This window comes from Hemitrygon akajei, chromosome 20 (assembly GCF_048418815.1).
Source record: "Hemitrygon akajei chromosome 20, sHemAka1.3, whole genome shotgun sequence".
NCBI lineage: Eukaryota > Metazoa > Chordata > Chondrichthyes > Myliobatiformes > Dasyatidae > Hemitrygon > Hemitrygon akajei.
Window position 1 is genome coordinate 39,477,585 of NC_133143.1, and position 24,495 is coordinate 39,502,079.

Below are 24,495 nucleotides of genomic sequence, written 5' to 3' on the forward strand. Positions count from 1 at the left end.
ACCATGAGCAGGCGACGTACACCCTGACACCCAGCAGTGACTCCCCCATTCCATAACAACACTCACCTCGCCCTCTCCAGCAGGCGCGACGTCACAGGCAGATAAACAACATCCGAGTCAGGCAGGGCGGGACTTCCGGGTGAGTGTGGGTGGGTCGGGTCAGATGCGGTTCGCAACACGGTCTTATAAATATAATTTTATATTATAAATATAATTATGAATTAGTCACATTTTTTGGTTTACCACATTTGACTTTGTAGGCCCTATTTTGAGTCATCATTGGCGAGATAAAAGGTTTTCAATGGGCAATAACCAGGTAAAAAGGGGCCACGTTACTGCCGTCTGCACTTGCCCAGCTTCTGTCTTCTTTGTTCCTCCGTCTATCCGCACTTTCCCCAGAGTTTGGATGATGGCTTGTGGATTGGCGCAAGCGTGTAGGGGGAGTGCAGATGGCTATGCGGTTCAAAGGCATGCCATTCTGAGGCTCTGCAGACAGAGCCATGTTCAGCGAGATATCACAGACTTCTCCCTTTACAGCAGGGCCTTCCAGGCAAAGCAGACACGGGAGAGAGGGTGGATGGAATAAGTTCAGGGTTGGATTGAGTGAGGATGGAAAAACAAGACAGGACTTGACCGGCCAGACCCAGACATAGTGCCCCTTGTCCCAGCCTATTACCCCAACAACTCACAGATGCCACAGATCAGTATCTGATTTACACCACCTTCAATGAGATATCAACACCAGACTCATCCTCCACTTCCCGTTGAAGTGACTACTCCCTGCTTTGCCTTTTATCTGTATGAACCACCCACTTCTTGTAATGAGAAAATCTGAAGATGTTGGAAATCCAAGCAACATACACAAAATGCTGGAGGAAAGTAGCAGGCTAGGCATCATGAGCCCGGATGAAGTCTCTCGGCCAGAAACATTGACTGTTCACTCTTTTCCATCGACTCTGCCTGCCCTGCTGAGTTCCTCCAGCATTTTGTGTGCCCCTTCTTGTGCCCCCATTCCCAAGAAATTTAACAAGTTGTGACAACTGCACATTTACCTCTTTCCCACTTTCTAGAGATGCATTCAATAATTACCAAGCAACAATTAATTTCCATTTTATTTTACCGCATTTGGTGGTTGTGATTTGGTATCAGGTATATTGGAAAAACCAAGAATTTTGCAAAGCACTTTGATTCAGTTTATAAGGGTGACGCTGAGTTTCTATGTGTGTCAATTGAATTCCCCATTCCGATTCAAATCACTGTTTTACCCTCCTATAATTTTCCAACAAAGCTTGAGTAAGAGCTCCTTGTCTTCTGTCTAGGCACAAGGTGTCTCTTGGGATCATTATTAAATTCAGCAATGTATTTTTATCTCCTATTTATTTAATAATTGGTCAGTTCTGAAGTTAGGTGTCCATCTTTAATATTAACTCAGCTTTTCTCCCTAACAGCTGAATGAAATTGAATTGACTATTTCTTACATCCTTCATTTACATGAGTAAAAATCTTTACATTACATCTCTGTCTAAATGTGCAATTTCTAGTAATATATAATAAATATTATGTACAACAGGACAGTCAGTATAAAATAGAAATACAGTTGTATCAGTGTGAATTAAGCAGTCTGATGGCCTGATGGAAGAAGCTGTCCCAGAGCCAGTTGGTCCTGGCTTTTATGCTGCAGTACCGTTTCCTGGATGGTAGCAGCTGGAACAGTTTGTGATTGGAGTGACTCGGGTCCCCAATGATTTTTTGGGCCTTTTTTACACACCTGTTGTGGTGAACTACATATACCTGTCTGGACACGCCCCCTGATGACTGCTCCTGTGGCTCCTCCCACAGACCCCTGTATAAAGGTGATGGAGGTCTGAGCCCGGCCTCTCAGTCTCCAGGATGTAGTATGGTGGTCACTCACTGCTTGTTCCTTCTTCCAGTCAATAAAAGCCGATACCTTGCCTTTACGTCTCAGAGTGAGTTATTGATGGTGCATCACCTGTCTTTGTAAATGTCCTGGATAATGGGAAGTTCACATCTACAGATGTGCTGGGCTGTCCATAATATTCTCTGTAGAGTCCTGCGATTGAGGGAAGTACAGTTCCCATACCAGGCAGCGATGCATCCAGTCAGGATACTCTCAATTGTGCCCCTGTAGAAAGTTCTTATAAGTTGGGGGCCCATACCAAACTTCTTCAACCGTCTGAGGTGAAAAGCGTGCTGTAGTGCCCTTTTCACCACACAGCCGGTATGTACAGACCACGTGAGATCTTCGCTAAAGTGTGTGCCAGGGAACTTAAAGCTGTTCACCCTCTCAACCCCAGATCCATTGATGTCAATAGGGGTTAGCCTGTCTCCATTCCTCCTGTAGTCCACAACCAGCTCCTTTGTTTTTGTGACATTGAGGGAGAAGTTGTTTTCTTGACACCACTGTGTCAAGGTGATGACTTCTCTGTAGGTTGCCTCATTATTATTTGAGATTAGGTCAATCAGTGTAGTGTCATCAGCAAATTCAATTAGCAGATTTGAGCTGTGGGTGGCAACACAGTCATGGGTATACAGAGAGTAAAAGAGGGGGCTAAGGACATATCCCTGAGGGGCTCATGTGTTGAGGGTCAGAGGGACAGAGCTGAGGGAGCCTACTTTTACCACTTGCCGGAAATCTGACAGGAAGTCCAGGATTCACCTTCACAAGGCAGCGTGAAGGCCAGGGTCTCTGAGCTTCTTGTCAAACCTGGAGGGAATTATGGTGTTCAATGTTGCCCTGCAGTCCAAGAACAGTATTCTTTGTCCTGCAACTTCCAGTCCCATTTTGTTCTACTGACTGCCCTTATTCATCTCTCCATTTACACCTTCCGAGACAGACCAACTATGATTAATATTCACTCATCACCCTCTCTTAGTTGTCTTCAGTAGAATATGTAAGGTCTGGTCAATCATGCTTTGCACCTTATCATAGACATTTCCTTTAGTTATCTACCCTTCCCCCATTCTGAATGGAGAATATGTTTTCTCACATTTCAGTCCTGATAACAGGAAATCAGTCTGAATTGTTAACCCTTTCTCCACAAATATTATCTGACCTGTTGAGTACCTTCAGAATGTTCAGTTTTTATTTCAGATTTCCACTATATGCAGGGTTTTTGTTTTATCACAGACCCCCACTATCTACAGCATGTCCTCTTCTTGCTATAGCGTTGGGCAGGAGGTCCGATGTTGTGTTTTTTAATCCAAAAACTAATCAAAATAAAAACATGGTAGCCCAGGGATAATGTGTCTTTAGTTTGTATTTTGTTTTACTTTAGTGAGTTGTGCATTTATGGCATGGTGATATGATAATGTATGCCATTCATGTACATATAACCTGTAATGAATTACATAAATAACAAAGAATGCTTAATCAAACAATATATGTACAATATTACTCAAATATTACTGAAATATTAAATACATAGCACCATTCCCTGCTTAGCTACCAAATCCAAGTTAATATAGAATGCATCTCAACTCAAATATGTAATGTTTTGTTCTCTAGCTATTTTATATATACATACAGTATACAATATAGCAGGGGGTGGTAATGGGGACAAGCTTCCTCTACCTATTAAATGCTTCCAATGGCATGCGCCTCAAAGAGCCTCTGACAACCAAGTCCAGCTCCTGGCCTTCGTGTGTGGCTTAGCTACTAAGCCCAGCGGAACTGTTTCTACTGACCGGAGAAGGGGCAAAGGCAGATTATTGGCTTCTTAAAACCAGTGGCTTAAGGCAGATGGGGCTTGTTAACTGTGGTTGGCAACTCATCTAGGAGAAGGAAAACACTGATTTCAAACCTCCGCTTCCTTGCGGCTATATCCACTCATGAGGAAGGCTTCGGTAGTAAACCCCAAGGGAAAAAGCCAGAGCTGGATCCCTAAGCTAGTCCTACATTGAGTACAATGTTGACTGGCGACTCCTGCGAACACCACTGGTGCTAAACTGTATTGGTCTCTGCTCTTCCTTTGGGTTCATCAGATGTGTGGAGGGGGGAGCTTGCTACATGGCCAACAGCTTGCTCTCCATATTGTGTTGCCCAGGCTTGTGTATCTAGACAGCTAGGATGCAAACTCCTTGGTCAACTCTGACTGACAGAGGCTCTCACCTCCCCTCATACCATATAATACAACTACCATTTGGACATCCACAGCATGGTAAATTTTAAGTTGTGCCATTCATGCCTAAAGATTTAACCACTGTGGAGGCTTTCTTACTATGGAGGTATAACGACTCTCCTGACAAGAGGGATTACTCTACTTGGCAGGTGAGATTTGTGGCTGTGAAACAATCTCAGGTTCTGGGACTCTTCCATGCTGGTTACAGTAATTGGCTCTGGCACTGCAGAAAGTGATTCTGATAACTCTAGACAGCTTCCTTCTCCAACAATTGACTGCTCACCTCAACTGATCAATGTGTCATCTCCAAATGACTTCAGATGCAATATCTACTTTGGAGCAGAGTGGTTCTGTTCTATCCTTAATCTTCCCAAGTACCCACTTTTGATTGCTTCTTTATTCCCTCACCAGGACTGCTTGTTCAGGAATGAAACATAGAACCACCTTGTTTGAGGAGTCCTCAATTTGTCTCGGCTGTTTTTCCTGCATACTCCTCGTGAGACTGGCTTTGAGGAGATCCAAGTGTATGAACAAGGGATGACTCAAAAACAGAATAGCTGGTGAGTTGTTTGTTTTGCAGTGTGTCTGGGGTACAGTAGTCTGGGTACATCTCATCCAGTCCTGGAGACTTATCCAATTTGATGCTTTCCAAAAGCTCCAGCACATCCTCTTTCTTAATGTCTATATGCTCAAGCTTTTCAATCTGCTGTAACTCATCCCTACAATCACCAAGATCCTTTTCCGCAGTGAATACTGAAGCAAGGTACTCATTAAGTATCTCTGCTATATCCTCCAGTTCCATACACACTTTTCCTTGGAGCATAGAAGAATGAGGGGAGATTTGATAGAGATATATAAGATTATGATCGGTATAGATAGAGTGAATGCAAGCTTTTTCCACTGAGGCTAGGGGAGAAAAAAACCAGAGGACGTGGTTTAGGGTGAAGGGGGAAAAGTTTAAAGGGAACATTGGAGGGGCTTCTTCACACAAAGAGTGGTGGGGGTGTGGAATGAGCTGCCAGATGAAGTGGTAAATGCAGGCTCACTTTTAACATTTAAGAAAAACTTGGACAGGTACATGGATGAGAGGTGTACGGAGGGATATGGTCCAGGTCAGGTCAGTGGGACTAGGCAGAAAAATGGTTCAGCACAGCCAAGAAGGGCCAAAAGGCCTGTTTCTATGCTGTAATGTTCTATGGTTCTATGGGTTGCACTTGAATCCGAGGGGGACCAAAATCCTGGCATGGAGGTTTGCTAAGGCTACTGGGGAGAGTTTAAACTAGAATTCCTGGAGGGTGGGAACCAAACTGAAGAGACAGAGGAAGGAACTTTTGGCTCACAAATAGAGAAAGCTTGGAGACAGTGCGAGAGGGAGGATAGGCAGGTGATAGGGAAGGGATGTGCTCAGACCAATGGTTTGAGATGTGTCTGTTTTAATACAAGAAGCATCATGAACAAAGCAGTTGAGCTTAGAGCGTGGATCAGTACTTGATGCTATGATGTGGCCATTACAGAGACTTGGATGGCTCAGGGACAGGAATGGCTACTTAGAGTGCCAGGCTTTAGATGTTTCAGAAAGGAGAGGGAGGGAGGCAAAAGAGGTGGGGGCGTGGCTCTGCTGATCAGAGGTAGTGTCATGGCTGCAGGAAAGGAGGAAGTCATAGAGGGATTATCCACAGAGTCTCTGTGGGTGGAAGTTAGAAACAGGAAGGGGTCAATAACTCTTCTGGATGTTTTTTATAGAGGTGCAGATAGGGAGACAAATTCTGGAAAGGTGTAATAATAACAGGGTTGTCATGGTGGGTGATTTAATTTCCCAAATATTGATTGGCATCTCCCTAGAGCAAGGGGTTTAGATGGGGTGGAGTTTGTTAGGTGTTTTCAGGAAGGTTTCCTGACACAATATGTAGATAAGCCTACAAGAGGACAGGCTGTACTTGATCTGGTATTGGGAAATGAACCTGGTCAAGTGTCAGGAGTCTCAGTGGGAGAGCATTTTGGAGATAGTGATCACAATTCTATCTCCTTTACCATAGCATTGGAGAGGGATAGGAAACAGACAAGTTAGGAAAGTATTTAATTGGAGTAAGGGGAAATATGAAGCTATCAGGCAGGAACTTGGAGGCATAAATTGGGAAAAGATGTTCTCAGGGAAATGTATGGCAGAAATGTGGCAAATGTTCAGGGGATATTTGTGTGGAGTTCTGCATAGGTAAGTTCCAATGAGACGGAAAGGATGGTAGGATAAAGGAACCATGGTGTACAAAAGCTGTTGAAAATCTAGTCAACAGGAAAAACGATTACAAAAGGTTCAAAAAACTAGGTAATGATAGAGATCTAAAAGATTATAAGGCTAGCAGGAAGGAGTTTATGAAGAAAATTAGGAGAGCCAGAAAGGGCCATGAGAAGGCCTTGGCGAGCAGGATTAAGGAAAACCCAAAGGCATTCTACAAGTATGTGAAGAGCAAGAGGATAAGACATGAGAGAATGGGACTAATCAAGTGTGACAGTGGAAAAGTGTGTATGGAACTGGAGGATATAGCAGAGATACTTAATGAGTACTTTGTTTCAGTATTCACTGCGGAAAAGGATCTTGGCGATTGTGGGGATGAGTTATAGTGGATTGAAAAGCTTGAGCATATAGACATTAAGAAAGAGGATGTGCTGGAGCTTTTGGAAAACATCAAGCTGGATAAGTCTCCGGACCAGATGAGATGTACCCCAGACTACTGTGGGAGGTGAGGGAGGAGATAGCTGAGCCTCTGACAATGATCTTTGGAGGTTCTGGAGGATTGGAGGGTTGCAGATGTTATTCCTTACTCAAGAAAGGAAGTAAAGATAGCCCAGGAAATTATAGACCAGTGAGTCTTCAGTGGTTGGTAAGTTGATAGAAAAGATCCTGAGAGGCAGGATTTATGAAGATTTGGAGAGGCATAATATGATTAGGAATAATCAGCATGGCTTTGTCAAAGGCAGGTCGTGGAGCCTGATTGAATTTTTTGAGGATGTGACTAAACACATTGATGAAGGTAGTGCAGTAGATGTAGTGTATATACATTTCAGCAAGGCATTTGATAAGGTACCCCATGCAAGGCTCATTGAGAAAGTAAGGAGGCATGGGATCCAAGGGGACATTGCTTTGTGGATCCAGAACTGGCTTGCCCACATAAGGCAAAGAGTGCTTATAGATGGGTCATATTCTGCAGGAGGTCGGTGACCAGTGGTGTGCCTCAGGGATCTGTTCTACGACCCTTCTCTTCGTGATTTTTATAAATGATGAGGATGAGGAAGTGGAGGAATGTGTTAGTAAATTTGCTGATGACACAAAGGTTGGGGGTGTTGTCGATAGAGTGGAGGGCTGTCAGATGTTACAGCAGGATATCGATAGGATGCAAAACTGGGCTGAGAAGTGGCAGATGGAGTTCAACCCAGATAAGTGTGAGGTGGTTCATATTGATAGGTCAAATATGATGGCAGAATATAGTATTAATGGTAAGACTCTTGGCAGTGTGGTGGATCAAAGGGATCTAGGGGTCCGAGTCCATAGGACACTCAAAGCTGCTGCGCAGGTAGACACTGTAGTTAAGAAGGCATACGGTGCATTGGCCTTCATCAACTGTGGGATTGAGTACAAGAGCTGAGAGGTAATGTTACAGCTATATAGAATCCTGGTCAGGCCCAACTTGGAGTACTGTGCTCAGTTCTGGTCAGCTCATTACAGGAAGGATGCGGAAACTATAGAAATGGTGTAGAGGAGATTTACAAGGATGTTGCCTGGATTGGGGACCATGCCTTATGAGAATAGATTGAGTGAACTCAGCCTTTTTCCTTGGAGCGGCGGAGGATGAGAGGTGGCTTGATAGAGGTGTATAAGATGGTGAGAGGCATTGATCGTGTGGATAGTCAGAGGCTTTTTCCCAGGGCTGACGTGGCTTACACGAGAGGGCACAGTTTTAAGGTGCTTGGAAGTAGATACAGAGGAGATGTCAGGGGTAAGTTTTTATGTAGAGAGTGGTGAGTGCATGGAAAGGGCTGCCGGCAGCGGTGGTGGAGGCAGATACGATAGGGTCTTTTAAGAGTCTCCTGGATAGGTACATGGAGCTTAGAAAAATAGAGGGTATGGGTAACAAGGTAATTTATAAAGTAAGTACATATTCAGCACAGCATTGTGGGCCAAAGAACCTGTATTGTGCTGTAGGTTTTCTATGTTTCTAATGGTTTGCAAAAATATCTGTTCACTTGTGGTATAACTCATATTGCTTGTCTCCTGTTTTTACAATGTCAATATGAAGGCAACCCAGTCCTGTTTCACTCTCATCATTATCAGATTTTTCATCAACAGCAGACAGATAAGGGCTCTTTTTGAAACTGCAACTTGACCTTTTATGTTTTTCTCTTTCCTGTGCAGTCCATTTATTCTTGTCTGCCTACATGTTCTTGTATGTGTCCTACTTTGTTACATTTTCTGCAAGGTTCATCTTTTAACCTGCATTGGTCTGGTATATGTGAGCCACTGCCACAGCGGTAACACAATTTGTTCAGTCAGGCCGGTTTTTGTTTGGATGCTGCAATTTTGTTCACACTCACTTTCATTCCTGACTGTAACTCACTTGTGCCTCTGTCTGCTGTTTCCTTTGATACAGTGATTTCAACTGCTCTTTTAAATGTGCGTTGTGCTTCAGCTGGGAGCTGTTTTTGAATGCTTTCTTGTAAGATTCCACAATCTACAATATCTCTCAGTGCATTATTAACTCGCAATGCTCAAACATTTTCTTCAATTAAGTCATGTAAACTGAAATGGACACCGCTTCCTTTTCATTCCACTTATGAAACTTAATATGTTCTGCAATCAACAATGGTTTCTGTTCTAAATGTTCCTGCATTATGTTCACGATATCAGCAAAGTTAATTTCAGCTGGTTGGAGATGTCAGACCTCGAAGCTCTTCTACCTATTACATTCAGCAAAACTAGAGCACTCACTTTTCATTGGCTATATGTTGTGAAATTTGTTAACTTTATGGCAGCAGGACAATGTAATATATGGTAATATAGAAAATATACTGTGAATTACAGTAAATAAATTAAGTAAGTAGTGCAAAAAATAGAACAAAAAAAGTAGTAAGGTAGTGTTTATGGGTTCAATGTCCATTTAGAAATTGGATGGCAGAGGGGAAGAAGCTGTTCCTACATCATTGAGTGTGTGCCTTCAGGCTTCTGTACCTCCTCCCTGATGGTAACAATGAAGGCATGTCCTGGCTGCTGGGGATCCTTAATGATGGACGCCACCTTCTTGAGGCACCACTTCTTGAAGATGTCCTGGATACTGTGGAGGCTAGTGCCCATGATGGATCTCTCTGCAGCTTACTTCGATCCTGTGCAGTAGTCCCCACCACCCCCTTCCACCATACCAGATGGTGATGCAGCCAGTTAGAATGCTCTCCACAGCACATCTGTAGAAATTTTGTGAACGCTTCAGGTGACATACCAAATCTCCTCAAACTCCTAATGAAATACAGCCACTGTCTTGCCTTCTTTATAGCTGCATCGATATGTTGAGTCCAGGTTAGGTCCTCAGAGATATTGATACCCAGGAACTTGAAATTGTTCACTCTCTCCACTGATCCCTCTACGAGTTCCCTCATCTTACCTTTGCTGAAGTCCACAATCACTTCTTTGGTCTTACTGACATTGAGTTGGAGCTACAACACCACTCAACTAGCTGGTATATCTCGCTCCTGTATGCCCTTCTTCTTATTTCTTGGGCCCTTTATCTCTTCCACCTATCATCGCCTAGCTTCTTATTTCATTCTCCCCCATCCACCTTCTTTCTCCTTCACTTGATCTCACCTATTACATACCAGCTTGTACTCCATCCCTTCCTAACACCTTCTGATTCTGGTTTCTGTCCCCTTCCTTTCCAGTCGTGGTCATGTTTTGGTCTCTGCCCAAAACATCGACTGTTTATTTCCTTCTGTAGATTATGCCTAATTTGTTGGGTTCCTCTGGCAATTTATGCTTTTAGCTCAATATTTCCAGCATCTGCAGAATCTCTTCTTTCAACTTTGAACTTTATTTCCCCTTTTAGACTGCATCATCTCACCTTTAGCCATAACTCCCTAGGTTGGCTGGTGACAGGCATCAGCCAGATAATTTCACTGCTGGAAGGGCTAGTTTCCAAAATGAATACAAAGCCTTGTATGAGGTTGATGCTAGGTACCAGTATATTACCTGACATTTCACATAAGTTTTCTGGCAGGCCTGCTAATGATCCTCTCCTATATAGCTATAAATCTTCTGTAAGTTCACGCTTCAAAGTCATCATCTACTCTCGGCACCAAAACTTACCCTGCCCTTGTCCTTTCTTCTGCCCACTTGTGCTCAGTTATACACTATATACAGGGATCTCCTCCATGCCAGCTTCCAACTTTGTGAACTGGTGGCTGGGTGTGTTAATCAAGCAGGATATCACTGTTTTTGGCATTTGATCATACTGCATTTTCTCTAGAAGTGGAAAGACATAAAGTTACAGCTGTGGTGAAGGGAGGGTATGGCTGAGGTTATAATAATTCATGCCTTTCTGAATCTTCATTCTTCAGCCTCACATTTGTAGATCAGGTTTTTGTTAACCTAAGAAATGTGGAAGGTGGAAGAGTATTATAATTGTGAAGTCAAGACATGGAGAAAAATTTCTGCCATTTCAGTCTCAGATTTCGACTAAGACAAGAGCAATAACCCATGATAATGTCAACTTGGCATATAGATGAGCTCAGGCTGATGTTGCCAAGGGTCAGCATATGAAAAATAGAATTCTACTCATTTCTACAAAATCTGCCTGCCCGTCACATTGCAACGTGAATGCATTATTCAGGTTTCGCAATCTGGCTTAATAGGATTTTTTTTTGTAAATAATAATGCACTCACAGTAGAAGATGGATTATAATACTTGGCATCTTGTCACACTAAATATAAATAAGGCGATGGATTCTCTTGAGGAAAAATAGCATTCTGGCAAAACATAAAAGTGCAGATATTAACTTCCAAAATATTTGGTCCTTGCTATTTCTTATCCATGTGCGTTTTAGATGAGCTGTTCTACAAGAGACTGGGTGGTACACTTGGTCAGAATATTGTTCTTTCGTGTGGGGCTTGTTTTGAAATTTAGCCAACTGGCAACATGTGAAATACATTTAGATGGTCTCACCCAGGTTAGTAATTAGTGTAAATATTCACATTCCGCAATTAAATAAAGTTACAAGATTGCTAAGATAAGAAATTAAAGCATCGTATTAATCCAGAAAAAAGTCCTACTGTTATTGAACACTGTTCAGAAGTCTCTCAATTTATTGTCATATTTTCTGGTTATTACTACTGGCAAATTGATTAATATATCTCCTACATTACCATGGTAACTATATTTAAAAATAAATTCTTCATTAGATGTAATACATTTTGAAACATCTTGTGTTCTATGCAAAACAACTGCTCTTTTCCTTGTTTAAATGATTCAGATATTGTCACATATGGAATTGCCCATTATTCCTTTCAGATTCCCTTCCCATGTATCCACACTCTATTTAGCCGAGTCCAAAGAGGTAACATATGGAATGAATAATATGACACTTAAGAATCCCAAGGCGTGCACTGGATTACTTTGGAAGTTCAAGCAGTTACAATTTTGTGGCATTCTAGAATGGACTAGTTGGAAGACTCCCTCTATGATTCCTTGTCTATTCATCCCTCCCCACTAATTTCCCACTTATCCCTGCAAATGGCCTAAGTGCTACACGTGCCACTTGACTTCTCCCTCACCTCCATTCAGGCTCTCAAACAGTCCTTCCAGGTGAGGCAACACTACACCTGCAAATCTGCTGAGGTCGTCTTTTGTGTCCAGTGCTCCGATGCAGTCTCCTCTACATTGGTGAGACCCGTAATAAATTGGTGGACCGCTTTGTAGAGCACCTCTACTCCATCCACCAAAAGAGGAAATTCCCAGTGACAAAACATTTTAATTTCAATTCCCGTTCCTGTTCCAATGTGCCAGTCAGTCCATCGCCTCCTTTCTGCCACGATGAGGTGATCCTCAGGGTGGAGGAGCAGCACCTTATATTCCATCAGGGCCTCCAACCTTATGCTATGAATACTAGTTTCTCTTTCTGGTATATAAAAAAAATCTCTCCCCTTCCCCACTCTGGCCTCTTACCTCTTCTCACCTATCTATCACCTCCCACTGGGTCCCCTCCTCCTTCCCTTTCTCCTAAGGTCCACTCTCCTCTCCTACCAGATTCCTTCTTCTCCAGCCCTTGACCTTTCCCACCCACCTGGCTTCACCAATCACTTTCTAGCTATCCTTTTTCCTTTTCCCCCACCTTATTTTAGCATCTTCCCCCTTCCTTTCCAGTTCTGAAGAAGGGTCTCAGCCTGAAATGCCAACTATTTATTCATTTTCATAGATGCTGCCTGACCTACTGAGCTCCTCCAGCATTTTGTCTGTGTTGCAGTTGGAAGACTGATTTTTAAGAGATTGCTGGAGTGGATCTGGGAGCATCTTAATCCCCAGTAAAAGGTCTTTTTCTTCACCTTCCAGTAAACCAGGATGGAAAACCAAATACCTGCCGGACATGGGCTACAGATCTTTTTAACTTGATTGTCTAATTATTTCCAATATAGTAAGAATAGCAGAAAATAGAAGTTTTTGAAATTTGCTAATCTGTTATAGGTTGATTTAGACTACTTAAATTATCACAAGCTCACATTTAAACAACATATTTGGTGTCTGCTGTTGGAGGATAATGTGAATAGGAAACAAATTCATATTCTTATTATTACATAACAGGTTCAGAATCTGCTGCCTTATCTGTGTTGTGGCCAAGTAACAGTTTCATTTAATGTCATTTCTGGTGGTGAGAAACATATCAGTAGATATTAAAAATATGCACTTTCATCACAAGTCTTTGCCAGGAGAGTCATAGGGTCGTATGACATTGAAACAGGCCCTTTGGTCTGCCCTGATCATGCCAACTATTGAGTCTACTAAATAATGAAAAACTCTGCGTAACATGCAGCTTATTAACATAATTTCAGGTAAATGGTTCTTTGTTAAACGGCAAGTAAATCTATCCTGTTGACTCTCTAAGTTGAGGTTTCATTTTACATAATTTAACTCAAGCAGTACTGAACTCTTTTTATTTTGCATTCATTTTTTATGATGTGGGCAGCACCGTCAAGGCCAGCACTTACTGATCATCTCTGATTCCTCCTAAGTAATGAGTCAGCTCTGTGAACAATTGCAGTCCCTCTATTGAGCTAACACCCATAATGATTGGATATTGGATAGGGATTCATATATAGAGAAAATTAAGAAAAGGTAAAATGCTTCCAAGTCAAGGTTACGTGTCAGGTGATAATGTTCTTGAGTGCATGTTGCCCTTTGATGTCAGTGGCCATAGGATCTGGAAGTTCTGTCATAGTAACCAAGATGATTTTATATCAATCTCATATTGAAGGCTCAGTGCACCAAGCAGGGAAAGAATGAATATTTAGGGTGGTAGGTGCAGGCTGCTTTTTCCTGAGTGTTCTTGAACCAGTATTCATTCTAACAAATGGAGAGTATTCCTGATTTGTAACTTGTAAATGGATCTGTTCATCAGCCACAACATTTAAGTCGCAGGTCCCATTGAGATGTTGTAACAACATATGGATCATTGAGATGGCAACTCATTGAAGATAAATGGAAAGTAGTTTGACTAACCATTGCCGGAGATGGTCATGGCCTGGCACTTGTAAATGTTATGTGCTATATATCAGCCCATGCTTGAATTTTATCTGGGACTTTCTGACTAGGAACATAGGCTAGCTCATTTGCAAGTGCAATTGAATATTGTCTAATCATCAGCGTCTATCCCCAATTTTGATGTGACTGATCACACACCTTTTTCTAAAGCTTCTCCTCTACTATCAACACAAAGAGAAGGCATTCACCTAATTCAAATACTCATTCATCTTATAACTTCCTGGGAATCTACTGAAAAAGCTTGTCTAACCCCTCCCTTTTGTATCATCCAGACTGCACCCCTTGTATTTCACATTAACAGACTAATCCACCACACTTTATCCAAGAGCATGTCTATGATGCACCATCAATAACTCTCGGAGACGTGAGGCGAGATATAAGCTTTTATTGGCTGGAAGAAAGAACAAGCAGCAAATGACCACCACACTACATCCTGGAGACTGAGGCTGGGGCTGTGTCTCCAATCGCCTTTATACCGGGGTCCGTGGGAGGAGCCACAGGAGCAGTCAGCGGGGGTGGCATGTCCAGACAGGTATATGTAGTTCACCACATTCACCCTCCCCCCTTTGTTGTAAAAGAGAGTCCCCATGGGGCGAAGATTCTTACAAGTATATTTACAGGTTAAGTCTATCAGGTGGTCGAATCTGTCGCTGCGATCTACGTAGCATTGGATGTGATTGCACAGGTGCCGGTGGTGATTGCACCGGAGACGGTGGTTGTACTGGTTCCGGCCTGACTGGAGGTGTCAGCCCACTAGGCATCAGTGATCCTTCATGCGTGTGCGAGGCGCCCGGTATGGAAGTGTCGTGAGGAGTCTGTGTAGGGCTTGGTGTGCGCGGTGTCACCTCGGGTACAGGGTTCATAGTTACCATGGAGTGTTCGGGGTAGTGGTCTGCTGCTTCTGCGGGCGCCAGGTCGCGGACGGAGACCGTGTCCTCCCGCCCATCAGGTAAGACCACGTAGGCATACTGGGGGTTCGCATGTAGTAGGTGAACCCTCTCGACCAGCCAGTTTCCGGAGCAGCACTGGCCCTGGGGACGTCAGCCAAACTGGTAGGGTGGTCCCAGTGGCAGACTTCCTGGGAAAAGAAAATAGGCGCTCATGAGGGGTGGCATTGGTGGACGTACATAACAGAGAGCGGATAGAGTGGAGTGCCTCGGGGAAGACCTCCTGCCATTGAGAGACCGGCAACCCCTTTGACTTAAGGGCTAAAAGTGTGGCCTTCCACACTGTGGCATTCTCCCTCTCCACCTGTCCATTTCCCCGGGGATTATAGCTCGTGGTCCTACTAGTAGCAATGCCCCTAGCCAGCAGGTACTGGCGCAGCTCGTCACTCATAAAGGAGGACCCTCTATCACTGTGGATATAGCAGGGATATCCGAACAGAGTGAAGAGCTGGCGCAGGGCTTTTATGACGGATGTGGCAGTGGTGTCAGGGCAGGGAATAGCAAAGGGGAACTGCGAGTATTCGTCGATAATGTTGAGAAAGTAGACATTGCGGTCGGTGGAGGGAAGGGGGCCCTTAAAGTCAACACTCAGTCGCTCAAAGGGTGGGTGGCCTTGATAAGTTGCGCCTTTTCAGGACGGTAGAAGTGCGGTTTGCACTCAGCGCAGACTTGGCAGTCCCTGGTCATCGTCCTGATGTCTTCAAGGGAGTACGGCAGGTTCCGGGCTTTCACAAAATGGTAAAATCGTTGGAGGTTGGTGTTGTGATCTGGCCAGTCGTGACCACAGATGGTGATGTTATCCAGATAGGGAAATGTGGCCTTCAGTTGGCACTGGTCCACCATCTGGTCCATTTCCCTCTGGAAGACAGAGACACCATTTGTGACACCGAAGGGGACGCGCAGGAAGTGATAGAGCCTGCCGCCCGCCTCGAAGGCGGTGTAGGGACTGTCCTCTGGGTGGATGGGGAGCTGGTGATAAGCGGATTTCAGATCTATGGTCGAGTACACCTTGTACTGAGCTATCTGGTTGACCATATCCGCTTAGGGGATACTCAGCCCTACCTTACTATCACTTTTCTTGACCCCTTGTCTTTAAATTGTTTGACATCTAACATCTAGTATTGGCTAAGTAGATACTTCTTTCAAATGTGTGTCTTTATTGCCCTCTATCCACTACTGCTATTTCTCTCTATTGATTACCTGAGGCAGGAACAAGCTCTCTATAAACATGGTGTTATGTTTGAGTCTGAAAATGCAGTCCTTGCATACTCTATTGTGACTGACAGTATGAACCTGACTCCACCCTTGTCCCAAATTCCAGAATTGTCTTTCACGCCTTTGCACACTCTGAATTTGAAAAGCCTGATCTATTTTTGGGATGGCAGTTTGTCTTCCATCTTCTGTAGACTTGAGCTTATTCAAAGTTTTGTTGCCTGCATCGAAAGTCACATAAAATTTTGCTTACTTCATATCCCTATGATTGCTGACTGATAACAGATTTTCATTGTTAGGACTCAACATTAAAATTTTCATCCAGACTGAAAAAAAAATCACTCACGACTGCATCATCCCTATCCTTAAGTCCTCTTCCATCTCTGCTACATTCCAAATATCTTCCTTCCACCAAATCTGACTTCGCGTGCATGTACTCTGGAACTCTCAAAGTCTCTGCCTCCTTCTCTCATTTAGAATACACTTGTTTGGCCTAATATTTGGGCAACTGATTTGAAATCCCTCATGTACCTACAGATCAAATTTTAATTGATAATTATATTTTGAACTACATTGAAACTGTAGACTTCATTAAATAAAAACAGATGGTATAATTAATCTCATTAAAAGAAACAAATTATGCAGTAGGAACTGAAGGTTATAAATTGTTAAATGCCCAGACACTTGGAACAGGACTCTTTTGAAATAATCTACTGTCTTTCTATGCCTTAAATTTCAGTCACAATGTGTTGTGCAGCTGGAAGACGTTTTATTTGTGAGTTGGATGCATGGCAAGTTTGATGGACAGCTGCAAAAGATCAAGGGCACTCAGCAAACTCACTCCTAAAGATTCCATAATCTTTTAAAATTAATTTATAGTCAAATGCAGAGAAAGTGTCTTACCTTGCTATGCAATATATCAATGTACTAATGTATATATCATAAATGTATAACGACGAATGCTTTCCAGGTCTAACAATTTACGTACAAGTTTAACATTGCGTCCAAGCCTTTTGTTTGGATGTGTTGTTTTTCTTCAGATACCAGTGGTTAATTTATTAAACTGACTGCTGGAGGCATAAAAGCTAACATCAAAGATAACAGGCGCATTTTATTTGTTCCCATGAAGAAAAGCAATAGGCCTGATGAGGATACAATTTGTGGTAACTACTGCAGAAACTATTGGTTAGAATAATTTAACCATTCCCAATTATGGTCAAGAATCAAAGCCTTGACCCAATTTCCCTGGATACAGACAGTTGCCTAATTTCTTAACTGAAGCAGTTTTTACATTCTTGGGTATAGTTGAAATCCATAATGAGGGAGAAAATTTCTCTTAATAAAATGTTTAAAAAAGAATGGCCTCTAGCATGTGTAACAAACCTGATTCCTCTTCGTTCCCAGCTATTTTCCAACTGAGAGGACACGAAAGCAGCTTACTTCCAGAGTTCTGCCATTGTTGTTCTTCAGTGAACTAGTTCATGGATACTAATGAAGTAAATTATTATTTACTCTGACGGAATTGGCACTACCATCAGACACAAGGTACAGAAGGAGGTATATCATCAGGTTCAGCAATAGTTATTATCCTATTACCATCAGGATCCTGAGTGAGAATATGAGTCACCTGGGAAGTTTCCATTGTGTATTGGTAGAGGGGTGAAAATTGGCTATTTAGCCTTAGGTCCAGTCTGTTATTCAATTAGATCATGTTTAGTACTTTACACCAACTATCCAAAGTATTTTGTTATCCTCAAATTCGTTACCTAACAAAAATTAATCAATTAGGCTCCATTTTGTTTTGATGATTCTCACTGTCTATTGTATAAACAAATACTTTCTGACTATCCAATTAGTTTTAAGGTCATTCCCTTTTATTCTGAACTCCATTAGAGGAATGATTTTGCTCTGTCTTTCCTGTTAAATCATCAGAATATGAATCTGAATCAGGTTTAATATCATCGGCATATGTTGGAAATTTGTTAACTTAGTGGCAGCAGTACAATGCGATACATGATAAATATAGGAAAAAATAAATTATGCTAAGTATGCAAACACGAGGAAATCTGCAGATGCTGGAAATTCAAGCAACACACACAAAATGCTGGTAGAACGCTGCAGGCCAGGCAGCATCTTTAGGAAGAAGTATAGTTGACGTTTTGGGCCGAGAGCCTTCGTCAGGACTCCGAAATGTCGACTGTACTTCTTCCTATAGATGCTGCCCGGCCTGCTGCGTTCCACCAGCATTTTGTGTATGTTCCTTATGCTAAGTATATATATACATATATTAAATAGTTAAATTAAACATAGTGCGAAAACAAAAAATAATTTAAAAAGTGAGGTAGTGTTCATGGGTTCAATATCCATTTAAAAATCAGATGGCAGAGGGCAAGAAGCTGTTCATGAATCACTGAGTGTGTGCCTTCAAGCTTCTGTAATTCCTTCCTGATGGTAACAATGAGTAGATGATACGTCCTGGGTGATGGGGGTCCTTAATAATGGATGCCACCTTTCTGAGGCACCACCTCTTGAAGGCTAGTAGCCATGATGGAGCTGACTAATTTTATAACTTTCTGTAACTTCTTTTGATCCTGTGCACCTGTGCAGTGGTTCTACCTCCTCCACCACCGCCCCCCCCCATATCAGACAGTGATGTAGCCTGTTAACATGCTCTCCACAGTATATCTGTAGAAGTTTTTGAGTGTCTTAGGTGAAAAAACAAATCTCCTCAAGCTTCAAATGAAATATAGCCACGGTTCTGCTTTCGTTGTAACTGAATTGATATGTTGGGAGCACGTTAGATCCTCAGAGATATTGACAGCCAGGAACTTGAAATTGCTCTCAATTTCCACTTCTGATCCCTCTTTGAGGATTGGTTTGTGTTCCATCGTCTTACCCTTTCTGAAGTCCACAATCAGCTCATTGGTCTTACTGACATTGAGTGCGAGGCTGTTGCTGTGACACTACTCAACTAGCTACTATATTTTGCTCCTGTACACCCTCTTGTCTCCATCTGAGATTCTGTCAACAATTTATAGATTGCTTTTGAGCTCTGTCTAGCCACAAATCAGAGGTATAGAGAGAGTAGAGCAGTGGGCTAATCACACATCCCTGAGGTGCACCAGTGCTGATCATCAGCAAGGAGAAAATGTTATTACCAATCCACACAGATTGTGGTCTTCCAGTTCAGAAGTCAAGGATTCAGTTGCAAAGGGCTGTACAAAAGCCCAGGTTCCACCACTTTTCAGTTATGTTAAATGCTGAGCTACAGTCAATGAACAGCATCCTGACACAGGTGTTTGTATTTTCCAGAAGATCTAAGACCGTGTGAAGAGCCATTGAGATTGCATCTGCCATGCACCTATTGTGTCGATAGGCAAATTGCAGTGGGTCCAGGTCCTTGCTGAGGCAGGAGTTGATTCTAGCCATGACCAAACTCTCAAAGCATTTCATCACCGTAGATGTGAGTGCTACTAGGTGATAGTCATTAAAGCAGCTCATGTTAATTCTCTTGAGCAACTAGATTAGATCCTCGATATATAACAGGCTGAATCATTTAATCTTTCCTCATAATCCCATATTCTGGTAATACTAGGTTTTTGACACATACTAATTTTAGTATATCATTTTAGATGTTCTGTGTCCAGAAATGAAAGCAGATAAAGTAAAAGCAGAGTTCTGTGTTGCTTTAATGTAACACCCTGAAAATAACTTCCAGGATTTTATTCAGATATTTTCTATATGTTAGCTAGCTTTTACTGCTTGTTGTACATGAATCTAAAATCTCACAGCTCTCCCCCTTGTGCTAAGCTTTTTGTAACTTGTACAGCCTCACATCTTCAAATATCCCCGCTAACAAAAATCCTGCAAGCACCAGGATCAAGTGGGAGAGTGGGTGAGAGCAAACACCACTTAGTGAAGACTCGGCTACAAGCTGGCTTTTACCAGTTAAGCAGTGTCCCATCTAATCACAGTTTAGTTCTGGTTTTAAAATGAGTGCTCAATGCCACTCCCAACCCTTAATTATGGAGGTGAATGGACAGAACTTAGAGAAGTAACAATAAAAATAACGAAAAAATACTGAAATAATTTGTTGATGAAAGAACAACATTATAATTTTTATAACTGAATTTGAGGTCATCAGCCACCTGTTTTTTTGTAAAGAAGTTAACTTGGTCAGTCATCTGAATGATGCGTGTTTGCTAATTTCCCTTTATTGTGGCACCTAACCCATTTTAAATTGCAGTGATGCTCTAAACTAAATAGGCTTTCATCAGTATGAAGCTTCTTTCCTTTTTGATGTGAAATAAAAGAGTTTAATGTTATTCAGTATAAATATTTTACTTTGCTTGCAGTTTTTTTTCTTTCCACAGAGATTTCCTTTTCACAGCTTCAAAGATCTGAAACTGTTTTGGGAAACTGCACAATGCCATTACAGTGATGATGGTGAAGACCACCCAGAAGCATAACAAATGAATGCATAGAAATATTCCTACTTAATTGTGCATTTACCTTATAATAGATAATGTAACCTCTTGAGGACCTGTATTTCCCAAGTATGACTATTTAATATGATAAATGTTTGATCCAGAGCTGATAATACAATTGGCAATCTTTCTATCACATCATTCAAGCACCACAGATGATTGTAGTTAATCAGAATACTACTGGGGCTATTTGTGAATGTAAACATATAACTTAGTCCTAATTACTCTAGAGAGAGTTTGTTATTGCCTAAATGCTAGGACAATAATTATACAATTCTTTGAGGACCTTATTGTAAGTTATCAGATTTAAGGATCAATCAACATAAATGTGTATTACAACAATTATAGTCCCTGACTAGAGCTAGGAGAAATTTTCAGTATGTTTCCTAAACTGCTACTTAGCAACATGTAGTCAAAAGTAAGTATTATAGTGCTCTCCAAATTTCTAAGCTGTTATCTATTCTCCACAACTTTTATATCTCAAATATTTCCCTTTAGTTATTTTACAATGCCATTCTCAGTATTTGGCATGGTGGTCCTTACTTAACGTTGTAGTAACCACTTTTAATGTCCAAGTTATTGATGTTTCCAGTTGCAGAATTTTGAGTGTATTGCAATGGTTCCTGCAGCTGTATTTCATCAGTCAACTGAATCAATTACTGTCAGCTGTCCAGAGAAATTAACCCTGTGCCTACATGATTTATTAAAAGGTGAATTGCTACAGCAATATAATATGTGCATACAATAAAGCAGTAAACCTGAATTGTCTTAATTATTGCATGTCAATTGAAATGACTAAGTCTAATATTCCTGTGCATTTTAACAAACTTAGCTAAATAAAATGCAGTAATAACAATTATTTTGTTTTTACATTTATTAATGTTATTTTATTCTCCAAAAAAAAATTCTTCTCAGTGAACTTGGCCATTAAGTCATTTGGCATCAAGATTTTAAGTTGCTAATTATGCCTGAAACAATGGTGTTCTCAGTTGGAGGTGAGAACTGATCAGTGTTCTGGGAACCCTGGCAGGAAAAGCAGTATATAATGACATGCAATCCAAACAGGACATTTCAACATTTTTAATTGGTTCAGCAGCTTAAAAAAACAAGGTTTCTCAAGCTTTGGAAAGCTGTCTTCTCCCAACCCATGGTTACTTCGCAATGTCTAGTTACTTTTTGCAAGTCCTGAACGGTCATATATTTGTCTTAATTGCAAAGTACACATTGCAGGCCATATGCAGTCCTCACTTAACTTTACCATAATTGGCTAAACTTGACTTTGTACATGCTCATATGTGTAGGATCCCAGTTCCTGAAAACTGGTAGCCAGATGTCTAGATATGATACGTTACTATGGTACTATCTATACTGGAGTATTTCATGGTCATAGTTATAGAACAAATTCACCGGAGAGACATAGCTGATAGATATAAAAAGAGTCTTTTATTCAACAAAATGAGACACGCTCTGGAGGAAGAGGCTGTTCAAACCAGTATTACATGACATTTTATAAGATAAAGATCAAAGGACAATTCGATAGTTACAATGTATCTACAATTCTTCCTTTGAATTCTATATAATTTTCATATTTCCTTCCTTGCATTCACATTCCAGACACTCAAAATGAATGTTAATCAGCATTGTCTAGTTTTCAATTAACTAATATCCACAATTCCAGGAAGCTACTGTCCTGGGCTGCATTTCAAATTTAAGCTACAATCCATATTTAGGTCTAAAGATTGCTGAAGTTATTATTCGCTATATCCAAATTCCTGAATATGCCCTAACAGTCCCTCCTCTTGGCCCTCCTGGACAAAAATAAATTTGTTCCAGGAAAAGCCAAAACTTAAGGAAGATCTAATCAATAGGGCAGCAAAAATGCCCTGCATCGGAACACCTCCCCAGTTACTCTATGCGCATCTACATCTACACAATCATCCCGAATGGCTACCTACAAAACTCTAAGCAAAGATTGTTCCAGAAATTTGACCAACAGTCTTTAAAATGCAGCTTTGTCATTTGTATGCCTGTTGCCTCCTTCCCTGCTGGCCATTTGCAGTTTAATCACATTCTTTATCTTCACCCCTTCATCTTCTGATAGCTAAAACTCTGCAGTGACTATCAGTGGTTACTCTCTGGTCAGGGGCTCCAGCAAGGTAAATGTATCAGGCTCATTGGGCCTCTCATTGATGCACAGGAGAGTTTGGGGTGGCCTCTAGTTGAATGACTGCAAGGACCTTACCCCAGTGTCACTCCCTTCCAAAATGTCCTTTTGATTGCTGGCCCAACACCTGAAAGGGCCCAGCTCATTTGTATTCACTCCCCATTCAGGCTGGGGTGACTGCCTTCAGACACTGCATGTATTTTCTTTTCTCAGTCTGCCCCTGCATCGAAGTTATGGAGCTTGATGTCTCTGCTGTAACTCGGATGCCTTCCCATCTATTTTTTCCTCAGATGATTTTTCTATACTGAGCTATACAACTAATCATCGGCCTTCTCCAACCAGCTTTCATTACAGAGTACTGTTACCATTATACTTCAACATGCTATTCACAGCTTGCTGTCACGTGCTCTCAGTGTCCTCCGCCTTCGCATTTGCTGTGGGTCTGCTTCCATCGGCTGTGGTCAGGTCTGATGCAGCTGGCTGGTGTTCATCACTTGGGTTCTCTGTAATGAAACTGTTACCGGGCACACTTGATCTCTAGCTCGGCCTGTGAGGGTGACAACAAGGTGGGTCATACTTTTTAATCTGAGTCCAGTGTTTCCACTGGCTGCCTTGCTGGGACTGTGCACGAACACAGGCATCAGTCATTTGGAGTATCACCTGTGGTTCTAGCCACCTGGAAGTGAAGCCTGTCTTTTAAACCAGCTCATTACCATGACTTGGTCACCTGACCGTGTAAGGACTATCTTCACTCCCACTGGCTCTCACTGATTCGCAGTATGTTGCTCAATCCCTCAATGTGTTACCCAACGTACAACAGCTCCTGACTGTGCTTGGCCCCTACCCTTGGGCCTTCCTGACATGATTCCCACACATTGCCCAGCCTTTCCTCCCTGCCTGGAGCTGCTGCATCTCTGTGGGCCATGTTAGCTGCTCTGTGGGTCACACATGCTCTCTGTCCTTGCCTTGTCCATGTTATTTCTCCCTTTCCTAAGACTATGATAGCACTTGACTTCCCCAGTGCATCGATTTCCAGAAATCGATGAGCACACCCAGAAATCTACAGGAAGCTGTACTCCCTGAATCTCAAGTACCTGGGGCGGACTTCTCTGTCCTCATTGTTTCACTCCCTACACTGGTAATGTAAATCGCCTCTCCAGTCATGGGCATGGGTAGTTCAGTTATCGATGCTGACATCCTGTGTCCACTAACATTTCACATTGCTGGTCCCCTAATAAACATCTTGCATAATCTGACCACCACTGGCAATGGGGGCGGCCGTCAGCAGCTTGTCTGACCTCACCAGCTCTATAATCTAGTCAGCAGTCAAATTGGAGAGAGAGGGCACTGCCACAGATTCTGCCTGCTTTGACGAGTGATTTTCATACCTTCCTCGTTTCTCAGAGCACTGCCTCCAACCATGGCCTGGGAAGCCACAGCTATAACAAATAATTTCCTTTACTCTCCCACATCTATTCCAGCAGTTCCTTGCTACATTCCCCAGCTGCTCGCACATAAAGCAAGGTCTCTGTGACACCACAGCAGCAACATTCAATGGTGGCATCCGTTAGTCTCGCGAGACCCTGGATCTGCACCTGGAAGTCTACTGGAGTGTCCTCTCCAGGGTGCAGGCCTGGGCAAGGTTGTCGGAAGACCAACAGTTGCCCATGCTGCAAGTCTCCCCTCTCCACAACACAAATGTTGTCCAAGGGAAGGGCAAAGGCCAATACAGCTTGGCACCAGTGACATCGCAGG

At 42.3% G+C, this 24,495-nt stretch overlaps 1 protein-coding gene and 1 long non-coding RNA gene across 3 annotated transcripts in view; one reads left to right on the forward strand and one right to left on the reverse strand.

The window, feature by feature from the left end:
• Positions 1–130, reverse strand: part of exoc2 (exocyst complex component 2) — a 246,433-nt gene extending 246,303 nt beyond the window's left edge. The window contains exon 1 of one of the 2 annotated variants that reach the window (XM_073024195.1): positions 67–130. The gene's annotated coding sequence lies outside the window, so the exon portion shown is untranslated. Of the gene's footprint in view, positions 1–2 lie in introns of both variants that reach the window. The other variant, XM_073024194.1, reaches the window with a different exon arrangement.
• On the forward strand, positions 104–21,405 carry LOC140713734 (uncharacterized). The gene is made up of 3 exons (XR_012095719.1): positions 104–139; positions 4,551–4,699; positions 20,463–21,405. It is a non-coding gene; the product is annotated as an uncharacterized lncRNA (long non-coding RNA).
• Positions 21,406–24,495: the final 3,090 nt, after the last annotated feature.